At 47.3% G+C, this 12,789-nt stretch overlaps 1 protein-coding gene across 4 annotated transcripts in view; it reads left to right on the top strand.

Annotated features, from left to right (window-relative positions):
- Positions 1–592: 592 nt before the first annotated feature.
- The window catches only part of LOC144943262 (uncharacterized), a 92,036-nt gene continuing 79,839 nt past the window's right edge, over positions 593–12,789 (top strand). For 2 of the 4 annotated variants that reach the window (XM_078870598.1, XM_078870595.1), the window contains exon 1: positions 593–1,391. The gene's annotated coding sequence lies outside the window, so the exon portion shown is untranslated. Of the gene's footprint in view, positions 1,392–2,341; positions 2,779–3,206; positions 3,534–12,789 lie in introns of those variants that run through there. The other 2 variants (XM_078870596.1, XM_078870597.1) reach the window with 2 other exon arrangements.

Below are 12,789 nucleotides of genomic sequence, written 5' to 3'. Positions count from 1 at the left end.
TGCATTTTATTAGAAAATCACACAAACAAGCGAGCGAGTCAAATGACAGCGTTGGATTTGTTAGGAGAGTTGACCGAGCGGGCTTGTTCGTTCGCGTTCGTCGCTGTTGTCTGTTAGAAATCAAATAAAATGTGCGCAGTCACTGCATGGGATGATGTCGCCGTGTCTTTAAGGGGGAGATAACAGATGTAAATTTGTTAATTTTAAAACTTTCCAATTAATATTTTATCGCGACGTTATCGATGTGTCATGTGCAGCCCCTTTTACCCTTGTTCACACGTATATTTGTTCTAATTAAATTTGCTTTATCTATTTAGTAATGAAATGTTAATTTCACTTAATAACTTCGCCTGCGGAGGGATACACCGCACTCACCTCCCCGTACAGCTGCTCGCAGCGGAGGCACCCAGGCTCCGCACACACAATTACAGCGCTGCCGTAATGACGAATGCCATTACATTCGTCATTACGGTAGCATGTGTGCACTTGTCTGCGTGTGTGTTTTGTTGTCGCTGCTGCTGCTGTTGCATTGAGTATTTGCAAGTGTAAGTTTGCTGACGGCGGAACTATTTGTTCATCGCGTAGTGGCCGCGCCGGGCCGGGCCGCGGTGCCCCGGCTTGAGTGACGTCACGCAGCACTCGTGCGTTTGCAAAATCGGCTTCACCACCACCAACCATCAGTAGCAGCAGCAGCAACAACATCAACATCATCATCAGAACCTTTGTCCTCGTCACGACGCCTGCTGCAGTTGTCCAGTTGCTGATTCTGCCTTTGCCACTCGCTCCTGGAGGGACTTAAAGAAGCCGATTGGACTGCACGGGCCGCAACAGCAACATCCTGGGTCCATCACCCGGACCTCCCTACCTCCTCATCCACCTCCTCTGCTTCATCATCATCACCACACCACCTCATCTTGTAATCTTCTCTCTCCAGGTCATAGCCTTCTGCTTCCCATTGCTGAGCTCTCCCAGTTGCTCCGCTGCATCTTTCTCCCTCCACTCACCCACAACTTCTCTCTCTGTCACCTCGTCTACATCATCATCATCGTTCTTTCACCAGCCCCTTGTCCTCAGTCGTCCCCACCTGCAGCTCCTGCAGGGTTGCTAAAATCTCCCTGGTTTCTCAGCGCCACTTCCACCAACATAAACAACAAACACAAACTTCATAAACTTCGCTCCGATTCCCGCCGTCAGCCTCTTTAACCTCCTCTCTTCTGCTCAATCTCTTCACCACCTCGTGCCTTTACAATCACTGCCACTTCTCTCTCTCATCGACAAGGTAACTCACGACTTTACTGATCCCCACCACCTCCTCCATCCATCTCGCCCTCATCCCAACTCCTCGACCGCCTCATCGCGGCCGCGTGGAGCTCCGCAGTGAAGGTGACGAGGTGAGGGCGCCACACATTTGTGTTTGATTCAAAACAAACTTGTGTTTACTCCTGCGCATCATTAATGTGTGTGTGCAAGTGCTAGATATGTGTGTGTAGGTTGTGACCATACGTCTCCCACTATAGTTATTGAGATTTCGTGAGAGCGGGGAGCATAGAAGTACTGTACTACACATAAAACCACACAATGGACCTTGCTTAACTCATCCGCTGCTGCTCATGCTGCAATTTACATCCACCCGAGCAATTATTCCAGAGGCTCAAGACTCTGCTTAGCTTACGAGATAAGATGCATAAGCGTGGCCGAGGCTCTCATCCAGCAGTGGATTTATAAAAGTGTTGTACGTGTATGAAAATCTGGGGGTAAGGTGTTCAATAACACAGTGTACCCGGGGCGGTTGTTTTGGTAGGGCTGGCAGTCAGGTCCCCTCCCACAACATCTTATGTGGCAAAGATCCAGCCAACTTCAGCTAGCAACGTATCCAACTTGTCAGAGAGCAGCGATTGCCGGGTCATCAGCATACACGTAACATGGTTGACCAGTAGGGAGCCGTCCATCAACTTCACACGTGCGTCGATCCCCCCCACCGTTACATGTGTACCAGATAGAATGGAAATTAGACTGCTGCAAGCCACGATATGCTTCTCGAACTACCTATACAGTACACGATCAAAATGGTAAATAGTTTTGGGGGGAGCAAAGGACTTCCCTGTCACACAGCCAAGGACGCGGTTCCCATCCGTGAGCTCTTCTGGCAGGCGAGGGAGGCTGCGTTTGCTGGCTAGGTCAAGTAGCACCGCATGGCATAGCCACCTCATGCCCAGGCTGGGTCAAGTAGCACCGCATGGCATAGCCACCGCATCGCATAGCCACCGCATGGCCAAGCTGGGTCACGAAGCACCGCATGGCATAGCCACCTCATGGCCAGGCAGCTTCTGTTTGGTTGGATCGAAGGGGCTAAACGAGCGCGGCACGGGCTAGAGACGAGGTGGACTGATGCGCGCTACAGGGGGGTGTAGAGCTGAGTGGATTTGCCGGTGACTGGTTTAAAATCGGCTTATGTGGAGGAAGTTCGTGAAGGACGCTGCTGCTGCTGTTACTGGGCAGCTTGGAGGAAGTCGGCCTCCAGCAACAGCGGCGGGGGGCGGAGGCGCTACGCTCACAACAACGAGCGCAGCGCCGGGCGGCTAACGCTACCGCAAGTTGGGGGCAGTGTGGAGTTTCCAGGTTGTTGCATATTCCAGTCGTCTCCGTCAGTCAAGTAACACATGGGTCAGTCCCGTGACCTCCTGCAAGCAGCGACAGCCTTCTACACTTCACGTGGCCGCCTCAAAAGTGCACATATCCTGGCACAAGCGCCGTGGTAACCTCACCATCGTGCTCGGGGTGAGTGGCGATTGTCGGCTTTGTTTGTGGCTGGTTTATTAGGTCGGCGCAAACAGCGCTCGCCACAATCGTGTACGGGCTGTGTGTACGCAGTGCACGTGTGTGCATTATGCATGTGTATGGGTGCATGTGTATGGGTGTATGTGCATACGTGTTTACTGTGCATATGGGGGAGCAGCGGATCGCGCACTGCGCCACGAACCGAATTTGATTACCGGTCACGGACCAATAACAGTGACAACGACTATTCGAACCGGTCATGAGCTTCTCCCAGGGTCGACTCAGCCATAAACTAGTTCCTGCTGTGGCGTGCAATCGTCAGCACTAGGGAGACGAAGGCGGTCGGGCGTGATGTTGGTCACCGACCCCCCTCGTGTGCCGTGTCGGACTTCATAGGTTCTGCTCGGCAGCTTTGGCTTAGTGTGTTACTCTGCATGTGTGCTGTTTGCACAGACCCAATATTGCATATGGTGAGCGCTGAGTGACTTATAATCCTGTCTGCGGCATTCTCCGCGAAGTTAACTCGGCTTGTGTGTAAACAGCAGCAACTGGGGAGACAAAGGCGGGCGGGCGTGGTTCCTGTCCACACCACCCGCCTGCCAACGTGCCCCACGCCGGCTTGAATAGGTGCTCGCGAACAGAAACACGTGTCTCTCTAGGCTTTGAGGCGTCTCGTGTTACAGTGCTGTAGTTTGCATTGTAATCGTTGAGGAATTCCCCGATGCCCGGGACCCGCACACCACCACGGACTTCAGGTGAGTGTCGATGTTTTATCTCCGGTTCGGGTCTGCTCCGCTTGACCGTTCTCGCCTGGATTTCCAGCGGGCGAAGGTGCGAGGCGCTCGGTAGCCAAACAAGGCCCCGCCACCCACACATTTTCGACCCTTCGGCCACTTTATACACTTTAAAAATATATATATTTTTGGAAGATTTAACTTTTAAAGACTTGTTATACGTGACACAGATGTTAATGCCAACACGCTGTGCAGCTGAGAGAGCTGAACAGCGCTGAAGTTATTGGTTATTGATTTTTGCAAACTGCAAGTTGCCGGGCCGCGCATTACAATGCGGGGTAAGGCGTCGTCACGATGTGCACACACACACATACAACTCTTTCTCTCTCCTCTACGCGCTCTTAAAGATACTTGAGCACGAATAATAACGACATGCACGGTGCAAACGGGTCTCTCTTTCCTCGTTAGTGTAATGCGATTGCATGTTTCTTCTTCGGCACTGTAACGTCTTAATTCTTTGCTCTGAGCGAAGGCGTTCGAGCAGAGAGCGGACGTGTCCCGGCACGCAGCCGCTGCCATTCTCAGGTTCCCAATTCAATGCAGTACTTGCAACATGATGAAACAAAGTCTTCCAGTCGAGATGCAAGATCAATAGGTCAAATTGGCCACCGTGTTTCGCTGTCGCTTCCTTTCCGTTGCTAGACCATGATCTTCATAATTTCACCACCACCCTGACTTGGGGTTTTCCTCTTACGTCCTTAAAAAAAGGTCTACTGTAGTATTCAAGTCGCATTATCACCAATAACCACCGTATTGGCTTTAGGCCCCATCATTAAGTGCCTGATCATACAAAACTCAGAACAGTTGCACGCGACAATTGTTGAGACCATTAATTGAAAAGTTGTGGTTTAGCATCGACTCATAACCACGATCCTCATCTTGGTCTGTCCGGGGGTCGATAAAACAGTACCAGCTTGCTGAGCCTGCAGCGCTTAGTGCTGGAGATCAAACACTGGTGGGAGTTTCGATTTAAAGCTTTCGTGACTGCAGGGATTCATCTTATTGTCTTTCCGACAGCCCTGTTCTTCACATGAGGACGGCTGCTTGCGTTGTGGCCGAAACGTCGTGAGAATTTTATTTAATTATGTTTTATTTTTATTATTTCCCTTCTACGTGACTTTACCGAAAGAACCAAGAAGACTGGTGGGAGTTGTACAACATAGAACATGTTGTAGTGGGCCCGGTGTTGTAAACGCTGAAGCTGCTCTAAGATGGTTGTACGTCAGAAGTAGTTGTGTTAATTAATTTATTGCACCATGTGCATGTGGGATTGCAATCGCTTTTGTTTAGGGAAGTCAAAGGTGCTCGAATTGTGTTCCGTGAACTATGCTTTCTACCATAGAAACGTGGAGTTTACACACACCTGGTTTAGTACCAGCAAGGAGATAAGCATCCAGTAATTCGTATAACGTGGAGGACACTTTGACATTTAGCTTAAGCTGTGTGTAAACAGAACTCGTAAAACCTCAGTGTTATATTCTGATGATCCTAACGTATTATTTTGTGCGGAGAAAAACTTGAGTTTGCTCTGTATGTTGGATTGTGGTTGCTGGCCGGAAAGGAGGTAGAGTGGGGAAGTCGCGTTGAAATTTTACATGTTTAGCTGTTGAAATGTCACAGCACTTTAATTAATACAAGGACAAAGATCCCCCGTGTATCCTTAACAGGCTGTTGGGGTAAGTGCTGTTAGGGTATAGTACCTATGAAGGCAGGAACGGTGCACGAGGGGGTGGGTGGCCAGCACCACGCCCGACCGGCTTTCTGTCCCCAGTGGCGATGTTTACACACCGCACTAGGTACTCATTTGAGGCCCAGGACCGGTTCAGATAATCGTCACTGGTGTTGGCCGTGAACGGGAATCGAACTCGGCGCGCTAACCGCTTCACCACCGCTTCCCATTACCCACAGACACACACATAAACACGCAACTATTGTCTGCCAGTCGAGTAAATTTTTTGCCAAATTTTGAAAAATGAACCCCCCCAAACATTACTCATTTAAGATTGTAACATAGCAATCATCGTCGTGTATTAATTCATACCAATACCCGGCATTCTCCACGAAGTGACTGTGAACGTCACCACGGCGCCTGTGCCAGGCCAGGTGCACTTGGAGGGCACCTGAAGTGTCAAAGGCTCGCTGACAGGAGGTTACGTGCCATGGGTTGACTGAGATGACTGGCAGATTAATACAAAATAATTAATACACTACCACATCCACATGCTAACCCTTGCAACACGGGAACCACAACACAGTCGTCAACACTCTGGCCTTAAACAAATTATATATGTAATAGGCAACGTTTTGGGCAATGTTCCATCATTGCAAATCTTACAATGCAGGAGCTTGGCAATTGTGTGTCTTTGTCACCTCCATACGGAACGTACAATTTCCTCCTATTGCATTAGGCTAGCCTGCATTTGGCTAGTCTGTCAGAACGTCTGAAAGAGAACGCTTTAGTACTTCAGCAGTTTCCGTTGGTGTATGAGAACATTTTTGTACAAACGCACACTTAAGAAAGTTCGGAAAATGGAGCCATTATGTGAACTGCAGCAACTGTATTTGCTTACGTAGTGTGAGGGTGGAGTCATTTGTGCATCGCCAAGGAGAATTCAGACATTGCACGCGCGATTAGCACGGGTTAAAGCTGTTCAGTATACGTACCAAATATCAATACCCGTCATTCGCCACTAAGTGACGGTGGCATCACCACGACGCCTGTGCCAGGCCAGGTGCACTTTGAGACCACGTCAAGTGTCGAAGGCTCGCTGACAAGAGATCATGAAACAGACCCAGGTGCCATGAATGAGATAGTGCCAACGTGCTGCATTTTAGCACCCGGCGCTCCGCTCGTTGTTGTGAGCGTCGCTCTACCCTCCGTTGTTGCTGGAGGGCGACTGCCTCCACCTGCCCAGTAGCATCCTTCATGAGCCTCCTCCATATACATACGTACGTACGTGCGCGAACGCACTCGCAATGCCGTGCAACCCACCACACTCGCCGAGTCGAGCAGAGGACAATTCACGACTCACCAGAAACAATAAAACAGCACCCGAGGGCAAAGTACAGGCAAAGGGGGAGCTTGGAATCTGAGAGCAAGATGTCTCGCTTATTTTACGACAGTTGTGTGTATTCAGAGTGCGATGTGTGCTCTCGTGTTGGACAGTTGTTTTGTAAAGCAAAAAAACGCCTTCTGTTTGTGAGCGAGGCGGAAATGGATTGGCGAGAGCGGGCACGTGAGGGGCTCTCTCTCTGTGGGCAGCGGGACGCGGTGTTTGCGTTTGCCCCCGTCGTTTTGGGCCGTGTCTGCGAAACGGGACGTGGACCCACCCACAAACCTGGCCCCCTCCCCTCCCCCTGGCCATGTGTGCCCGTGGGGGGAGTCATGAGTGTTCATAGAATCAGAATCTTGAGTTATATCTTGAGTTATATCTTGAGTTATTCTGGAGAAATCCGATGAGCTGTGAAGCTCTTTTTTCACAGATGTCCCAGGGCGCCACGGTGGCGAGATGTTCACCACCATGCCTGGTTTACAGGAGGTCGTGGGTTCGATCCTGACCTTGGGTTCGATCCCGACCCTGACGTCTGTATGCTTAGGGTTTGGATGTTCTCCCCGTGGTCGAGTGGAGGTAAAAACCGGAGGGCTTGGAGAAAAATCCACGTGACCACGGGGAGAACATGCGAACTCCAAATATACAGCAGGTGTCAGGGTCGGGATCGAACCCACAACATCCTGTATACCAGGTGAGGTAGTTAACATCTCGCCACCGTGGCGCCCCATGAAGGAGGAAGCATCACAGCATCGATGCACCACTCTGCTACTCCTGTATATATGTTGAAATTCTTTCTACCGTACGTAGCCAACCGTGCTAATCGGAGGTACTCCTAACGAAGTTATCCTGGCTCAACTACGTCAGTGTAAAATGATAGCTGTTTCTCAACATTAACATTAGCCGTACAACAAAGAAGACTGATAAAGCATGCGCACAAATGAACGAAGCACTGCTGAACTACTCATAACGAATCCACATTCTGCACTTTTTTCAAGTGTGCATTTGTACAATGTCTTCATTGCCAACTAATTGACAACATGTTAACGTATTGTCCGAACACATTTTCCATACTGCTTAAGATGTCCCTTGTGCAGACATGTGGCAGGTTCTGCAGTGGTATGTTCTGTAGAGGTTGTATAAAGATGGACATATCATTGTCAAACTTTTGTATTTTAAGTTTTTGGCATTCGGTCACACGGTATCCGTTTCCTAATTAAGGTGCAATGTTCCTTCAGCAGCTAAACTTGTAAAATATTTCCACGTGACTTTCTCAGTCTAGCACCCAAGCACCGCCAGCCAATGAGTGTGTTTTTTGTAACAACGGGATACACGTTCACATCGCCATACTCTTGACACCAGCAACTCAAGTCAAATTTCCTGGCCATACAATATTACACGTGTAATTATCAACAACAAAATGTGGTTTGTAAAGTTGACTTGGGTCTGCTTCGGTCTGACTCAGCCTATGTGAGTACACAGAATCATCAAACATCGCTACAAATAAAATAAGGGTTGGCTGGACCTGCGTGATGCTGTGTACTCTACTTCATTGTGTATTGTTCAGGATTAAATAGATCCTTGCTAATATGATGTATTCCAGCAGGTCTATAAGGACAAATGGGAGATCTTTGCCACGTGTATGTGCTGAGTGGTGGGTGTCGTGGTAATCTAAGTTTACAGTTCTACAATCGAAAGTTGTTTTTATTCAGAACCTTATTTCCCCGAGTAAAGCTCATTGAGCTTAGAAGCTATTTCTTAAGGGCGACTCGGCCGGTAGACAACATAACAGTGGTTGATTGAAGCTCGATTCTTGAAGCACAACAGTCGTAATTATTAGCATCTGCAACTGACTTGGGCCTCCTCTAGGATGACTGCCTCAAATGAGTATTTTCTGTGGTCAAGAATGGGTCCTAGATGGGATTACAGTGACTCAAGCTGTGTGATGGCGGCCTTCAACGTTTCCTTGTCTCCATAGATGCTGTCTGACTACACGAACCCAAACAGGCCTGCGAGGCCAACCTTGGCATCTGTGTGTGCTAGGCAAATTATTAGGCAGACAAGAAGGTCAATGTAAGGTGCTTAGCATGTTAAAAGGTTGCATTGTTTAAAAGAGTCTAACACATGTGCAGGATACACAGACACCCCAGGCTAACTTCAACCACGGCTACATTCAGTTTTCTGTTGAAATAAGCAAAACTACCACTCGGCATGGCTTGTATTGTATTCAGCGTGCGCCGTTGCTTGAGAAAGACAGCATCTGGTCAGGCATGATACAGCATTATTGGTTAGGGTCACTGTATCAGGAAGTATTTGATAATGCCCTAAATATAGTTATCTCACCCTGCTTATGGTACACTTGAACAACTAGAAACGTGGATTTGTCATCGTTCACTCTAGCGGGGCAGGGAGCTATGGAGATTTAACATTGCCTCTCTGATTTTTGAACACGGAATTTTTTTTAAACTTTCGACTGTTAACAAACTACTGTTATTCTACTCCAGTTTTCTACAATGCACATGACTCCGACTTTTAAATCGCGATTAGGCGGAGGCGCACACAGAGATACACCCTCTCAAAGATAATTGTACCAACACATGTTTTCTTCCAAATAGACTCGTGGGGTAGGCAGTGTTAGCAAGCACCTATTATAGTCGGCTAACTGGTGTGTGCAGCAAAACACGCGCCCACCAATGTCCATGAATTTAATGGAACTGCATCGGGTGCATTTTTTTTTAGGCTGAGTTGACCCACGGGGAGGCCGACTCAGGTTTAAGGTATCAATAGCTGCTGCTGCTGATGACTCTACGGTCTCTCGTTGCGGCGGTTTGTAACCGTGGGTTGAGTAGGGAACAAAAGATTCGCCACTCTGAGCACGTATGCCAACACACGCGGCAGTAATTCTAATGACGTTCGCACCGATTTAAACGCGAGTGGCACTGGGTAGAGTGGGTGACGGTGTAATTGCTTAACGTTGCTTGGCCTCAAGTGCCTTGCAGCTATTAAGTGTGTTGTTTACAACTGTGACAGTGCTGATGTTAATTTGTGCAGTGTTATACTGTATTTCTAATAGCACACACACAGTACCAAAGATGAAAAAAATATCTTATACTGTATAGCCTACATACGTTATTGTTGGGGCAAGTGCTGTTAACAATCACCTATGAAGCAAGAACTTGCTTTTGCATACATACATATACACACACATTGCAATGCATATCCTGGTACAAAGACAAAAAAATACTTGAATGTCATTGCCAGAACCATGCCTGGCTGCCTTTGTCTTTCTGGTGCTCATGTTAACACATTGCACCAGGTACTGAGTTACGGCTGACCTAAGGGAAACCGTGGGTCAGTTCATATCTTCGTCACTGATGTTAGCCATGGCCAGAAATTTAACTCAGACCGCTGTGATCGTAGTGCAGTGCACTAACCACGATGGCACCGCTGCACCAGCACACACACTGGCACATACACAGTTGCTGACTCTTGCAGGTTGAAGATACCAACACTTGGTTTATATTTTCAACTGAAAAAGGCCGAATGAAACCTCACTCACTGTGTTGTTGGAGCTTTATGACAGAAGGTACAATTTTGATTTGATAATTGCCAAATTAGCCTTCGAATAACAAGTGTACTTCAATTCGAAAAACAGCTCCTGGCATTTGAACATAGGTGTTGGATGCTTGGACTGTTATGCTATGATAGGATAAGCAATTTGAAGTTAGAAACAGAACATACCAAGAAAAGTGTTTAGGCATAATCAGGTAGATGGGTACTCTTAGTTCTTTCGGTAAAGTCACGTAGGTAAAAAATGAAATTAAAATTTAAAAAAATAAAACAATAAAATGTTATTAATTTTAATTTCATTTTCTACCTACGTGACTTTACCGAGAGAACTAAGAGTATGAATCCTTGGAGTCACGAAAGCTTCAAATCTAGAATTACAGGTAGATGGGGTTGCAATGAGTGGGACGCGTGTGCGGGATGGGTGAGGGCTGGTTGCTGAGACAGGCATGGGAGCAGACCCAGACCTCGGTGACTGAGGGGAGAACTCAAACCAATTGGTTAGGAATCGTAGACTGTAGATTAAATTTGTAGTTTGGGTGTTGATTGTAAAGGAAACACGCCGAGGGTATGGTGGCATCATCAGCGTGGGCCATGAAGGCCTGTTGTGTGTGCTTGTTTTAGATGGTGCATTCTCTCTGTGCGGAGTGGCTTTGATTGTTGCTTTGTTGCTTCAACTCACTGAATGCTAGGGCCACTGAAGTGGCAGACTGTGGGCATGTGGCGCAGATAATGATGGCGGTGGCTGTGTTCCAGATTTCTGGGAATGAGCTCATTTGTAAAGGGGCTCTATTAGCAGGGTGAGAGAGGCAGAAGGACTGTTCGAAGTCGTTTCTATACCACCCCTCTCCACACCGCACTGCTAAACACCCCTCTTACACCCACTCACCCCTCTTAACACCCCCAATGCAGCACGTAAAGTAAAATACCCTGTAAACCCTCGCGAGGGTCGTCCCAGCCCCGGTTATTTTAAACGAAGTTGGACTTTCATCGGAGGTGGTGGGGGGGGGGTCTTTGTAATGCGTTCAGCGTCTTTCCTGCACACACAGCGTTACGACGTTTTTAGCGGCGGCACGAAAGTTCGGGGCGGGTTCGTAAACCCAGCAGATATCCACTGGATTGCCCAGTCACTCAACTCTCCAAACATCATCAACTCTGATATTAGCACAGTAATATTACATAAACAATATATGAAGTTATTGTTTGAGTAAAGACCCATTGCAAGGTGTGTAAAGATGCGCCCACCTCAGGATTAGATAATTCTCACAATTCGATTAAAGAATAAAAAATCGTCAAAGAAATTCAACATACGCAGTCATGCAACTAGTGGCTGCCAAGACCATCTAACCAATTACATACAACGTACACAACTTGAAACTAATTAATTAACCGTTCCCATGTGTTTTTCAGTCACAAAACGGTGCCCGTGATGAAAGTGAGTGCTTTAGCCCGCTGGGCTGCTGCAGTGTGTGTCCACGTTCGAGTATTATCCTTTCATACCGCATCGTGCGATTTCAGTCGCGCTTCTGAGGCCGTCTGGAATGCTCTCTCCTTAAGATATTGGGAAGCCACTGGAGCTATGCACTTTAAATCTGCAGGGTGGTCCAGATGTCTTGTGACCCCCCCCCCCCCCCATTGAATTCTCTAAAACCTAAACACAATTTAGGTAAGGTTTATTTAAAACAAAACTAAAACAGTTTTGGTAGTCAATTAATTGGGCATCTGGACCACGTTCTACATTGAAAACTATTTTTTTTAGAACTGCTTTCTGTGAGTTCGTTGTCCTCTCGCATCTATTAGCACGGTTGGCTACGTACGGTGTGAAAGAAGTTCAACATACATACTTATGCTTGGCCTTTCTCTGGATACTTTTGTTTTCTTCTCACAAGCAAAATCAAAAATTAAGCGAGCTTTCCTAGAAAGTCAAGAGCGGTGATTCTTCACCTGGGTGTGCGAGATGCCCTTTCTGTGGCCAGATTTTTTTAGAAGGTAAATCATCGAAACACAAATTGAGCATGGGCACCTAAGTACAACTGCTTTGTTTCATCAAGCCAATACATTAACATATTTTTTTTACGATTAAGATCAAAAGGGTTGCAAGGCTGCATGCAGTAAAGGTTGAGAACCACTTCTTTAGAGGCTAGGCGCAAAGTTTTTTTACTGGGTGACTGATAAATATCAACGATGACGATTGTTAAAATAAACTCCTCTTAGTACGTGTAGCCCAGACGGGCAGTCCAGAGCGGCCAGTCGTCGAGGCAGCTGTAATCTTCAACAGGGGCGATTTGTTTGAAGTTGTAGGTGCAGCCACGATGTGTCTGTGTGGCCTTTGGGGAGGGGAGAGGGACGAAGACCCCTTTTTTTGTTAAAAAGGATTCAGCTTCAAAGTTAATCAGTGATTAAATCAGAACTCAAGAAAAGTTGTCCGTGACTAATGAAGGGATTGTGTGATTTCTTTTTTTAAAACAGAATTTGTAATGAGTACAAAGACCATATTTGTACTGTGGGGGAAATAGAGTCAAGCAGCCTCTTGTTAAAAGTAACTAAAATGTAAATAAAGCTCTCTGGACGCGAATCAGCATTTTAATGAACTTTTTGAA

Source organism: Lampetra fluviatilis, chromosome 30 (genome assembly GCF_964198595.1).
Source record: "Lampetra fluviatilis chromosome 30, kcLamFluv1.1, whole genome shotgun sequence".
NCBI lineage: Eukaryota > Metazoa > Chordata > Hyperoartia > Petromyzontiformes > Petromyzontidae > Lampetra > Lampetra fluviatilis.
This window is presented reverse-complemented; position numbering and strand designations above follow the sequence as displayed.